General features: G+C 44.2%; 1 protein-coding gene across 8 annotated transcripts in view; it reads left to right on the plus strand.

Annotated features, from left to right (window-relative positions):
* Positions 1 to 2,411: 2,411 nt before the first annotated feature.
* The window catches only part of ARK2N (arkadia (RNF111) N-terminal like PKA signaling regulator 2N), a 91,489-nt gene continuing 80,331 nt past the window's right edge, over positions 2,412 to 13,569 (plus strand). For 3 of the 8 annotated variants that reach the window (XM_063076838.1, XM_063076841.1, XM_063076839.1), the window contains exon 1: positions 2,619 to 3,177. The gene's annotated coding sequence lies outside the window, so the exon portion shown is untranslated. Of the gene's footprint in view, positions 2,568 to 2,612; positions 3,178 to 13,569 lie in introns of those variants that run through there. The other 5 variants (XM_063076840.1, XM_063076843.1, XM_063076846.1 and 2 more) reach the window with 3 other exon arrangements.

A 13,569-nucleotide genomic window follows, 5' to 3' on the forward strand; every position in this document is an offset into this window, starting at 1 on the left:
ATCCTTAAAACCATCTGACCTTCAACTACTTGAAGTCCTCAGAATGCTTCCATATACCTTCCATGTGGAGATGTAATTTAATTCTGTGGAATTATGCTGTAAGGCAGAGCAAAAATGTTAACTCTAGAAACCGTGACTTGTCTGAAGTTACTAGCTACCATATTGTGGAGGTTTAGCATTTCCCCAGATGTCACTGCCTTAAAGCAGGTGCTGGGTGAACATAGCGGATGCTGGTTATGCTGGGGAGGGGTAGCCCAGCTCTTAGAAACCTGAGAAGGAAGGGAGGGGGCAGCTTAGGGCCCAGAAGTGAGGGTTCTCCCCGCTGATCCCTCCGTTTTCTTCATCTAAAGGGTGGTTCTAATAATAGCATCCATTTTACAGGACAAATGATAGAAGTAACTTGCTTGGTCAGGAGGGAAGAGACTATAGTCAGAACAGGCCAGGCACACTCTGATGCTACTGCTCAGGCCACCATGTCTAGCAGGCACCTGCTCCTGGCCCAGCTCCATTCCAGGTGGTGCATCAGGTACAAGAAATGATGCTAAAGGGTGATTCTGACAAATGTGGCTGTGGCCTCTAGGGCTATGACAGAAGGTGAGAGAAGAACCACTGATGTGAGTTAGTTGTAACACATTTGTAGTGTAGGTCAAGGGGTGGCCATGTTTGTAGGAGAGTGTATGTGAGCAGAGGAGTCTTGATGGGCAGTGAGAGGCCAGGATGGAGGGGTAGGAAGGATGGTGGTATCTGGGCTGAGCTGGTTTTATGGAGGAGATGGCATTTCAGTAGCTTGTAGAGGTGACGATTGGAAGCACCGGAGACTCTAGGGGAAACAATTCTTTTTTTTTTTTTTCCGACCGGGAAGGGGATTGTAACCCTTGGCTTGGTGTTGTCAGCATCACGCTCAGCCAGTGAGTGCACCGGCCATCCCTATATAGGATCCGAACCTGTGGCCTTGGTGCCATCAGCACCGCACTCTCCCGAGCGAGCCACGGGGCCGGCTCTAGGGGAGACAATTCTGAGGCAAAAGTAGGATCAACTGCCCAGCCCTTCCTGCTCCTACAGAAGGGGAAGAAGAAAGCAACTGTCCCATTTAATTGAATGTCCCATTTAGTTGAAATATAGCAGTAATAGGAGTATTAGTAATTAGGATATCAAACCTCCTAGCCTCCAAAAATATGCAGTCCATTCATTGTAGGGAATTGACTTGTTGGTATTAAACAGGAGGAGCCAAGATGGTACCTTAGTAGTCTGGATCTTACTTCAGGATTTCTGCAGCATTCCATGAGACTCTCAAGGAATCCTTTTAAAACTGAATGTATTAGTCCACATTCATTCACTCATTTCAAGACTGACAGCTATAACCTTAGTAATTTTCTTCTGTCTTTTTCTCCTGAAAAAGCCTGGGCTCTTGTCATTGCCCCACAACCTCTCAAATTCCTTCAGGACTAAGGTAACAGGAAATAGACGAATAAATGAATGAATGAATGAGTGCAATAATATACACAGATAAAATATTTATCTGGCACGCAGTGTCTCAGTGACTCTCCAGAAGGCAGTTGGTTGTGGTTATGAAAGTGAGCTCTGCAGTTGGACCGTCTGTGTGGGATTACAATCCTGCCATTTACTAATGTGTCCCCTCGGGAAAGTCACTCTGTGCCTGTTTTCACCTTTGAAAATGGCGGCTACTAATATCATCAAACACACAGGATTGTTATGATGAATGAATCCATTTAAATGCATAGTAGGGTGCCTGCCATGTAGTAAGCATTCAATAAAATTTGGTTACTGTTATCTTATTTCCTCTTTATTCACTTAACTCCCATACCCAGAGGCAGTTAGCAAAAATGAGTGAATTTGGGGAGCTGAAGGGCCTGGTCTAAAAGGGAGACTGATGTTAAGAGGAGTGTGCACCCAGTGCTGTGAGATTTTCAGAATCTTCTCCTGACGAGTCTCACCCGAGGTTCCAGTACAGCTCTTTGAAAGGTAAAGAAAGACCTTTTACATTTTCTCCTGAAGACCCCCCCTCCCCCCATTTTCAAAACCCTGCACTGCCTTTAGGGAGCGCGGGACCTTGGCCAGATCTTGAGCTGTGAGGTTTGTCCGCAGCATCCTCTTCCTCCTTCGGAAGCCCTCCACCCACCAGGTGGCTTTCGCCCACCTCACCTTTGTCCGAGTCCCGCATGCACCGCGTTTCCCCCACCCCCTGATCTCACGGAGGGGCCTCGAAAATTCGGAGTGCCGCTGCATCACCCTTCCCAGGGCGAGCTGCAAATCGGAGCGACCGTGGAGGGGGAAACGGGGCGTCTGAAACGCTCGTAGGGGCGGGGCGGGGGGGACTCCCTGTCGGGCCCAGTCTCACCAGCAGGTGGCGGTCTATTTGCAAGGTTCCCGTCCAGAAACTTGAACAGGATGTTGGTGCCACTGCAAGAGAAGAGCACCGTCGAGTCTCCCCGAGCCGAGCTGTTGGCATCTGCGAAAAAGTGGGGAGAGAGGGTAGCGGGCTCCCTGCTGGAGTGACTCAAGGATTCAGACACCGCGAGCTTCATTCGGGAAGGCTTCGGGAGGGGGTGAGTATGAGCAGCGTACGAAAAAGAGAGCGCCGTCCTTTTCTAAGGCACTGTCCTTGGTTTGCATCGACTGGCTTTCCCACCCTCCGGGAAAGACATTTCTGAAAGGGAGCTGTCTGAACATAAGGAGGGAGTACGGGGAAGAAGCCCGGGAAGCCGGCGCTAGCTCGCCCTGCGATCTGCAGCGGGAGGAGCGCGCGTTCCCTCTCGCCAGATGTCGCTGTCTAGCTTCCCCCGGCCTCCGGCTCCAGTCCCCAGAGGCTCCCGCCGCAGCGGCCGCTCTAGCCGACCGGCGCGGACTCTGTGGTTCCGGGCGGAAGTGAGGCGCCGAGCGGAACGGCCTCTGGTGACATTTTCTTGGGGCGGCGCGGACGAGTGAAGGGACTTGGTGGTGGAGGCTGCGGAGGCGGCGAGGTTCACTTTGGCCCTGGTGGGTCTCTGACCGCGACTCTCTGCTCGCCGCCGAGACTTGTGCCAAGAAGGAGAAGGCGGTGGTGACCTTCGTGTCCCGAGTCACCGCAGCAGGCAGAGTCCCGGCTAGGGGGTCGGTGCGTGTCCCGACGGGGCGCACGGAGTGGACGAGGAGGTACGGAGCCGCCGCGGAGCGCAGGTGAGGTGGGAAGGGGCGCGGGGATGCGGCCTGGCTGCTGGTCTAGCTGCGGGGAGCGGGCTGCGTTCCAGGGAGGGGTCAGGACAAGTCGGAGGGATGCGGGCCGCGGGTGAGGCGTCCAGGCGCTGGGGTCGTGACGCGCCCGGCTGGTGGGCACCGGGGGCTTGCGCCCAGACTTGGCAGGGGGCGCGGCCCGGGTGAAGGAGGGACGCCAGGGGGTCGAACACCTCCGACCAGTTTGCTCGCCGCCGCTGGTGACTCTTGCGTCCTGGCCCAGCCGAGTTGGAGGGTCACCGCCACCCTCTTCCCCAGGCCGCTGGGGCTGGGTCGAAGCGGATCCTTTTCCGCTGCGGCTGAGGGGGAGGCTGGAGGTGCCGCAGCCCCCGAGCGTCGCGGGGAAGAGGCTTCAAGGCTCTGGAGTTGTCTTCACGCAACTTTCCGGCTCCCAGCACTCCAGGGAAGCGGTGGCGGCAGCTCCGCCAGCTTTGCGATCCGGGGTCCGGCGCCGACATCTGTCCTTGCTGCGAAGAGCCCCCGCGGCCGCCCCGGTGCCGGGGCTGCCGTGGTCCTGGAAGGAGAAAAGGCTTGCTAAGGCTTGGACGCCGCCTGCCTGTAGGCGCTTCTTCGGTCCGCAGGCGCCTCTGGTCAATGGGAGAGATGTGTCAGTCTCCAAAGTGGACCTCTTCTAGGGAGTTTGTCAACTTATTTTTAAAAAACCAGCGAGGATGTAAACTGACGAGCCTCGGATTAAAGACTATCGCCTTCCCTTTCTCTTCGCAGAGAGTCGTCTTTTCCCTTAGCACTTCGTAATTTATTTCTTACAACATCCATTTCAGTGTATTGTGCTATTTATGCAGCATCCCCTATCGGAACTTCACGTCATTCATTCTCACTTTTAAATCATCTTCCCCCGTCACAAAGTAGATCCTTTCAGGTTGAAGGAAAGAGCGTCTGTACTGGTCCTCACAGGTCCTTTACCAGTTGAGCAGTTAGTTTATGCTTGGGGATGCGCTTTTTTCTTTCTTTCTTTCTTTCTTTTTTGACTGCACTTTTGCTTTCTGAACCCTTCCACCCAGAAGGATGAAAATCCCACTGATGATGCTTTGTCAAGGTTGGACCTCTTAATTACAAATACATCTGGCAGTTTTGCTTAGGTTATTATGGTTGTAGCATCGTTGGGCACATGCTAACAGCTTGAATCACTCCCTTTCTTCTCTTGGGATATTTTAAGGATGGAGGCTATTAACTTTCTAATGAAGTTTTGCTGATCCTGGCAATTTGGATTCCTTCAGTAGTCAGGGCATTGCCTTTTGATTTAACAAGCATTTTTAGAGGTCTGCAATTGATAGTTATTACCTGAAGTCTTGAGAAGTCACAAAGCTAACCATTCTTTTAGTAGGAAATATAAATATTTTGACTACGTAATATGCCCAATACAGTGCCTAGATGAGTGCTTTGTGCACAGTAGTTGCCCAGTAAATACAAAATTATGAGTTAAATTCGAATTCCGGAAACCAAGATGAAATTGATTGTAATGACCTGTATATGCTACTTTAAAAAGAACTTTAGTGAAATTTTATGCAATTCCATTAAATGAAAAGTAAAAATATTTCTTAGACATTTTTAAATCAGGTTGCTTTAGAATGCTTTTTTGTGCCACTGTAATCTTAAAACTTCAAACCACATCTTTTTCATAGTGTTAACATATTAAGATGTAAACTTCAAAATAGGTATATACAATCTGAAAGGCAGGGAGAAACTTCAAGGTAATTATACCTAAAGGACCAGCTAAATTAGATTTCTTAACGGTAAGTTTTTATTTCCTGGCACATTTTGTGGAAAATGAGATGGACTGGATTTTGTAGGTGGAAACTTTCCCTATTGTTAGCTTCATATTGAGTTCATGGTGTAGTTGTTACATTACTCACTAATTCAGTTTATATAACTTTACATTTCTATCTATCTATCTATCTATCTATCTACCTACCTATCTGTCTATCTGTCTATCTGTCTACCTGTCTACCTGTCTACCTGTCCGTCTGTCTGTCTGTCATCTGTGGCTGGCCAGATTACATCCAATAATATGAGAGTAACTTCATAATACTTTTTGTTTTATAGTTTTCATGATTAATTCAAGACCCAGATATTAAAGATAGATTCAGTTTAGTTCCTAATTTAATGCAATTCTGTTAGAATTGATTGCAAAGTGTATGTCCTTCAAAGGTTTCTTGCTCCTAATATTTATAGTGACACTGGTACTTTCAGTCTCATTAATATATGACTAGTAACTTCTGTCAGCCTCGGTACTTACTTGTTATTCAGTTGTTTTGGTGGGATCCCCAATCTTTGTTGTGACTTGTACATGGATAGACTTGATATGTAAGTAATTTGAATTTTTTTTTCCCTTTTCTTTAAAGCTTGGATCTGGTATATATTAGAGACCCAAACCTTATATTTGGTAACTTTGGTTAATCATCTTAGACCTTTTTCATTTTCCTGCACATAACTAGGGATATGAAAATTATGTATATTCTTGTTTACTGAATTGACAATACTTGAGAAAACCTGTAAGAGATGAAAAATGTTGTACTGTTAGTATGTGTTCTTTTGAAGCATACTGATTTCAGTGTTTTATATTATTTTAGGAACAAGTTTGAGACCAGATAAAGTTTCTTGGATAGCTGTAATTATGTAGGTTAAATGAAATACACATATAATAACCTCAGTAACAAGCCGTGAGACTATGGAAGGGGGAAGAGCTATTGAGAAAACACAGAGGATAAAATATTTTTGTCGAACCTCTTTATTCTCACAACACTAATTTATGGATTGCTTACTGTGTGCCAGCAGTGCTTTAGTTGCAAGACCTGTAGTGGTAAGTAAGACCAACAAGGTCCTGGTACTCAAGGAACTTAAACATTTAAGCCTGAAGTTTGAGATGGATTTCCAGGCCTAGGGAACAGCCTAAGCAAAGTCATGAGTATCAATGCCCATTGGTGGTTCAGTGGGGCCAGTGCCTTGAGTTTTCAGAGGGATGGATAGCGTAGTAGAGGTAGGGCCAAGTTGTAAAGATACTTTATTCTGCTAATGGGTTATGAATTTTCTTCTTTTGGGTGGATAAGCTCAGGTGGCATATGAAGGATGAGGTAGGCAATACTTTTTAAAGATTTTTTAAAAATTAATACTTAAATTCGATAAGTAGAAATTTTATTGGTTTTACTTATTTATTTTGGTTTGATTTCTTGATCATCAGATTAAAGAAATTTGGTATTTTTCTTTAGTTGTCAAATTTGTCTTGAATTTGATTATTGTCATGAAACTTTTAAAAAGTTTTTTGGCCTTTATTTTTATTTTTTGTGCAGCTCGCCAGTACAGGGATTGAACTCTGGAACTTGGTGTTATCAGAAGCCTTTATCTTTGATTGTACCTACCTTCCTTACTCTTTTAGAACTTATGATTGTACTTAAGGGAAAGAAGCAGTGTTTTCTGCTTCTGTGTGTGCAGCTTCTGTCAGCAGAAGTGGGATTGATGCTCAGTTAGTTTTCACACTCAGCCTGCAGGGCCTTGTGGTAAAAGGAAGGAGCAGGGTGAAACTAAAAAGTATGTTAGTTGTCTTATTTCTTTCTATGTTCCTGAACCGCTAGGAGAGGAAAAGTGTAGTAGCAATGGTAATAGTAAAAATGTGATTTAAAAATACTTTAAAATAGCCAGTACAACTCAGATTTGATTGATTGTCTTATTCAGGCTTTGTGGCTTTAATTTACAGTGTTTAAGTTTTGTTTCTGTTCTCTTTCATGTCTTTAGTCAAAATAAGGAACCTCATTTCTCTCTGTTCAGACTCAGTCACTTAATAGTCAATAGGTAGATAGTGAAGATTGCTAAGTTATTAACTTGGCTTTATATAATTTTAAAACTTACCTGGATGAGTGTTTCATTTAGGTAAAGACTAATGAAAAGTGGAAGTCTTATCAGCAGACTGTTTGTGTGTACTTGGGCACTTCAAAAAGTTCGTGGAAAAGTGGAATTGAAAGATAATATGAATCTTTCCATGAACTCTTGTATTGGGGGGATATTGCTTTGCCTCCCATGGATTTGTCGTTACTTTCCCCCTGGGTGACAGAGCTGCCAAAGATTACTCAAAGCCCATCTCTTCTGAGCAGTGAGAAGCCCCCGAAAAGGGGTTAACCTCCCAGAACCCTCAGGATAGAGGCATTTCTTCCATCTGGGAAATTAACCACGAATTGGGGTTCTCTTCCCACATTTATTCTCCAGACCAGGAAGTTACAGGAAGGGAACGTAGGTGGGGGTTTTTGCTAAGTACAGTTTAACAAGTTTAATGATAGAAGCTGGTAACATGCAAATTAAGTTGATCCACTAACAAAAGCTTGATTTTAGCATACATTCTCTTCTTATAGTAATTTCCCAGTATGTTTACATATCAATCGGTAACCTGTCTGTCTTTGAGCCAGCAACCTTGCTGTGTTACAATTCTTTATCTTACGACAGAGACTATATAGCCTGGGGAAAATTTCCTGTTTTTTGTAAGGTCAATATTTGAAACTGCAAGGCTTTGGAAAACCAGGCCCTGTGAAGTACATTTGCTTTATGCATACTCTACAGGGGGAGGGGGAGTGGCTGGCCAGTATGGGATCTGAACTTGTGACCTTGGTGTTACCAGCACCATGCTCTCCAAGTGAGCTAACTAAACAGACCTCCATGAAGTACCCTCGTATGTGGGGGGATATTCACACCTAGTTAAATTAAAAACTTGTTTACTGAGTACTTATGGTCCAGGTGGGGATGGGTACATAGATAAAAGAAATAGTTTCTGCCCAAGGACCTCAACCTAGTGAATCAGATGATTTCTAAGTTTCCTTCCTACTCTAAAATGTGCAGAAGAGAAAGTAGGGTGTAGGGGAAAAAAGGACCGCATAACAGAACAACTAATTGTAGTGTGGAGCTAGTCTTTTTTTTTCTTTTGTGGCTGGCTGGTATGGGGATCTGAACCCTTGACCTTTTTTTTTTTTTTTAAAGATGACCGGTAAGGGGATCTTAACCCTTGAGTTGGTGTTGTCAGCACCACGCTCAGCCAGTGAGCGAACTGGCCATCCGTATATGGGATCCGAACCCGGGGCCTTGGTGTTCTCAGCACCGCACTCTCCCGAGTGAGCCACGGGCCGGCCCCAAGAACCCTTGACCTTGATGTTATCATTGACACTGTGCTGTAACCAACTGAGCTAACCATCCAGCCCTGTAATTTTCTTTATAAAATCATTTTAAATAAGGTATTGGAAAATAGCATTTTTCTTAAATGGATCTTTAAGCTTAAAAGAGAATGACTGGAGACTTGAATGTACTTTTTTTTTTTTTTACTGCCAGTTCGTTTGCAAAATACTTTTTTCCTCTGTCTATACTACATGTCCATGTATTAGTAAATGAATTAGTTCTGATTGTTGTTCAAAGAGCAACACAATTAAATCTGTTAAGACTTACTTATACCAGCCATTCTTTTTTTTTTTTTTTCTAAAGATGACTGGTAAGGGGGTCTTAAACCTTGGCTTGGTGTTGTCAGCACCACTCTCAGGCACTGAGCCAAACAGCCATCCCTATATAGGATCTGAACCTGTGGCCTTGGTATTATCAGCACCGCACTCTCCCACTCTCCTGAGTGAGCCACAGGCCAGCCCCTCCAGCCATTCTTAAGCACCGAGCCAAACAGCCATCCGTACATAGGATCTGAACCTGTGGCCTTGGTATTATCAGCACCGCACTCTCCCACTCTCCTGAGTGAGCCACAGGCCAGCCCCTCCAGCCATTCTTAAGAATGTGTATAAAGTAGGATTATGGTTAGGTAATCTAGAAATTAAATTCTCATTAGCATGGTTAACGTTAGGGAAACAGGATACTGTCCAAAGGGATTAGTAGAAGTTATTTTTTTACTGAGTTGTCTGGTTTTAAAAAAAATGACTTTTATGATACATAGAGTCAGCATTTTGTTAGATGCCTTATAATTAAAGAAAGGTATTGCTGGGGATAGGGAAAATGGGTGTGGACTAAAACTCCAGGAAAACAGGACTGTTTTCCTTTCTGTATTAAGAACAAAAACGTCATGTAGTTAAGATTTTAAGCAGTATCCTGTCTGCCTTAGTTTTAACCAAGCATGGAAGCATGGTTTATTCTTAAGTCAACATTTTATCATCAAAGGTTTCCCATTATTTTTCTCCATTGCAATCCACTAAACAATTTGCAGTAAGCCTGAGGGTATGTATAGTGGATGGATTTTGGCAACATTTATCTTGGGAACCTTAGGCCTCAGCATATGGTGACCCATCTTCGTGTGGACTATCTTCTGAGGGAGAGTGAAAATGGCCAGAGCAGAAATGGTGGAGGAAATTTAAAACTTGTGTTCTAAATTATTCTTGATTTATACTCGTGGTGCTTTTGAGTACTTTAGAGGCTCTTATTAGCCACAGTACATTTTTTGCATTTGGTAACTTCATTGGCTTCTTACTTGATCTAGTTTATTCACAGCCTTGGTGCTGGGCCAGGTACATGCCAGAAGTGGTAGTATCTGCAATATGAAGTGATTCGAGCAGCCATTATCACTCTTGGCCTATTTATAGAGCTTATATCAGGGGAGAAAAGGTTGACTGGCAAGCAAGCAAAGCTACTTTCTTCTCGTGGTTGAAGTCTCACAATTTATATTTCATTTCCAGGTATGCCAAATCCAGCACATTATGGACAAATCCATTCAGCTATATTAATTTTCATGTTCCCTTTCTGTACTGTAAAACTTTAGCATCCAGTTTCTTAGTCAACTACTCTCTTGAAGGAAAGAAAACCAAATAGCTACTTGGACAAATCCATTCAGCTATATTAATTTTCATGTTCCCTTTCTGTACTGTAAAACTTTAGCATCCAGTTTCTTAGTCAACTACTCTCTTGAAGGAAAGAAAACCAAATAGCTACTGTCACAGTGAAACATAATTAGTAATAATTCCTCACTGTCATATGATAGTGTTCAGTGTTCTCCATTATCTCATAAATGTGTTTTTACATTATTCAGATCAAGAGCCAAGTAAGGTCTGTGCATTGTTCTGTAATCTATAGGTTCTCCCTCCATTTCTTTATTTGTTGAAGAAACTGAAGAGTTTTCCCACCATCAGAACTTGCCAGTTACATTCCTGTGGTGGTGTTAAACATGTTCCTTTCACCCCTGGATTTCTTGCTAATTGCTCTTAAATTTAGAGCTTTATCAGATTCAATTTCTATATCTCCGTCACTCAATTTTTCTTTATTTGGGGTTGGGGGCAGAATATTTTGTAGATGATGTTGAGTACTTACATCAGGAAGCACATAATATTTGCTCTGTGATGTTATCAACTGTTGTTTATCATTGCCTAGCTCAATTAATTAATTACTCATAATTTCTCACTCTGAATGCCTTTCATCATTCCCAGTTTGAGTCTTTTATACTGTATCTTTATAGCCTCTTCAACTTCTTTCTTTTGAGATATTAGGGAAGGGATGAGTTGCTATGGAGAAAAGGCTGTTTCTACTATATTATAATTCTATAGGTGTTTTTATTTCTGTCCTAATCTTTGTGATAGAGTTTGGATGTGTTGTCTACCAAAACTCTTGTGAAAATTTGATCCTGAATGTGGCAGTGTTGGAAACTGATTGAGCCGTGGGGGCGGATCCCTCATGAATGGGTTAATGCTCTCCCTGGGGGAGGGAGGATTAATGAGTGAGTTCTCACTCTGTTAGTTGCTGCAAGAGCTAGTTGTTTAGAAAGATCCTGGCACCTCCTCTCTCTCTCTTGCTTCCTCTCGCCATGTGGTCTGCTTGTAACCCACTGGCTGCTGCCACTTTCCACCATGAGTAGAAGCAGCCTGAGGCCTGTGCCAGATGCAACTGTCCCAGAATCAAGCCAAATAAACCTCTGTTCTTTATAAATCACCCAGTTTCAGGTATTCTGTTGTAAGCAACACAAAACGGACTAAAACAGAAAATTGGTACCAGGAGTGGGGTGTTGCTATACAGAAAATGTGGATGCAGCTTTGGAACTGGGTATTAGGCAAATGTTAGAGGAGTTTGGAGGACTTAGAAGAAGAGAAAATGACGAGGGAAAGTTTGGAATGTCTTAGAGACTTACGTGCTGGTGAGCAGAATGCTGACAGAAATGTGGATAGTAAAGACCATGAGGATGATGAGGTCTCAGATAGAAGTGAGGAACTTATTGAGAATTAGACAAAAGATCACCCTTGGTACACCATAGCAGGGAACTTGGCTGCATTGTGTCCATGCCCTTGAACTTTGTGGAAGTTGGAACTTAAGAGTTATGAACCAGAGCATTTGGCCAAAGAAATTTCTAAGCAGCAAAGCATTAAGGAAGCTGCACGGTTACTTTTACGAGCTTACTCTGAGTTGTGGTGGCAAAATCATGATATAAAGCCAGAATTTAAAAGGGAAGCAGAGCATAAAGATTTGGAAAATTTGCAGCCTGGCCATGTGGTAGAGAAGTGGAGAGCAGAAAAACTCAAGGGTGAAGCAGATAAACTTGTTACTAAATACATTATCTTGGTGATGAGGCAGCCAGATGCTAATAGCAGAGACAATGAGAGGAAAGCCCCTCAGGCATTTCAGAAGTCTGGAATGGTGCCCTACCCATCACAGACCCTGAGGCCTAGAAGGACTGAGTTATCCTGGAGGACAGACCTGGGGCACAGCTGCCCTTGGGATCCTGCTCCCTGCATCCCAGCTGCTCCAGCTGGAACAGGCCCAAGTGTGGTTCGTGCAGCAGCTCTGGAGAGTAGAAGCCTGAAACCTCAGTGGCGTCCATGTTGTGTTAAATCTGCAGGCCGGCAGGATGTGAGAGCAGTGGAGGTATGGCAGCCTCCACCCAGATTCCAGAGGATGTGTGGAAAAGCCTGGGGGCCCAGGCAGAGACCTGCTGCAGGGGCGGAGCCACTGCAGAGGCCATCTACTAGAGCAATGCCAAGCAGGAAAGTGGTTTTGGAGCCCCCACAGGGATCCCCCACCAGGGAAATGTCTAGTAGAGCCAAGGCGGCGGGACCACCATGGAGACCCCAGACTTATGGAGCTACCAGAGTGGAACACCAGCCTGGAAAAGCTGCAGGCAACAGCGCAGCCTACTGGGCTGCACCTGACAGAGTTGTGGGAGTGAGGTTGCCTGATGTTTTGGGGGCCCAAATGACCCATTGTGCCCAGGAAGCAGGACTTGGAATAAAAAAAGATTATTTTGGAGCTTTAAGGTAAAGTCTGTCCTCCTGGGTTTCGGACTTGTTTGGGGCCTGTTTCTCCTTTCTTCTGGCCTATTCCTCCCTTTTGGAACGGGAATGTGTACCCAGTGTCTGTTCCACCATTGTATCTTGGCAGTAGATAAACTTGATTTTGATTTTTACGGGTTCACAGCTGGAAAGACTTTTACTTTTGGTCTCAGATGAGACTTGGGACTCTGGACTTTTAAGTTGGTGCTGGAACAAGCTAAGACTTTTGGGACTGTTGGGATGGACTGATTGTATTTTGTATGTGAGAGTGACATGAGTTTTGGGGGTCTAGGGGCAGAATGATAGCGTTTGGATGTGTTGTCCCACCAGAACTCATGTGAAAATTTGATCTTGAATGTGGCAGTGTTGGAAACTGATTGAGCTGTGGGGGTGGGTCCTGGATTAATACTCTCCCTGGGGAAGGTGGGATTAATGAGTGAGTTCTCACTGCTAGTTCCTGCGAGAGCTGGTTGTTTAAAAAGACCCTGGCACCTCCTCTCTCTCTCTTGCTTCCTCTCCCTGTGTGATCTGCTTATACCCGCCAGCTGCTGCCACTTTCCGCCATGAGTAGAAGCAGCCTGAGGCCCGTGCCAGATGCAACTGTCCTAGAACTGTAAGCCAAATAAATCTCTGTTCTTTGTCAGTTACCCAGTTTCAGGTAGTCTGTTATAAGCAACAAAAAATGGACTAAAACACTTTGTTTTCTGCACTGTCCACTTTATCCATGCTACAACTTCTCAGTGGAAATATTAACCCAAAATCCTGACAAACAATTGAAAACCTAGGAAAGAAGGGAGCAAGAGGATAGTCCCTATTTTCTTGAGTTTCTCAAATGCACTCCTAATTTCATGATAGAAAAAAAAGAAAGAAAGAAGTCCTTTCAAAAAAATTTTTGTTTTGAGGTATTGGTATTTATTTAAGATAAGAATACTGTTGTCATTTAAGTAAGTTAGTATTTATATAGAGAAGTTAGAAAAGAGGTTATTTTTTCTATTTCAAAGGATTTGGGAACATCACTGTTTATGGATGGAATAGAATATCTTCCTTGAACTGAATGTCTGAGGGTAGGGACCTTCATTTTGATTTTTAGACCTCATTTTGC

The sequence above is a fragment of the Cynocephalus volans genome, chromosome 13 (assembly GCF_027409185.1).
Source record: "Cynocephalus volans isolate mCynVol1 chromosome 13, mCynVol1.pri, whole genome shotgun sequence".
Classification (NCBI taxonomy): Eukaryota; Metazoa; Chordata; class Mammalia; order Dermoptera; family Cynocephalidae; genus Cynocephalus; species Cynocephalus volans.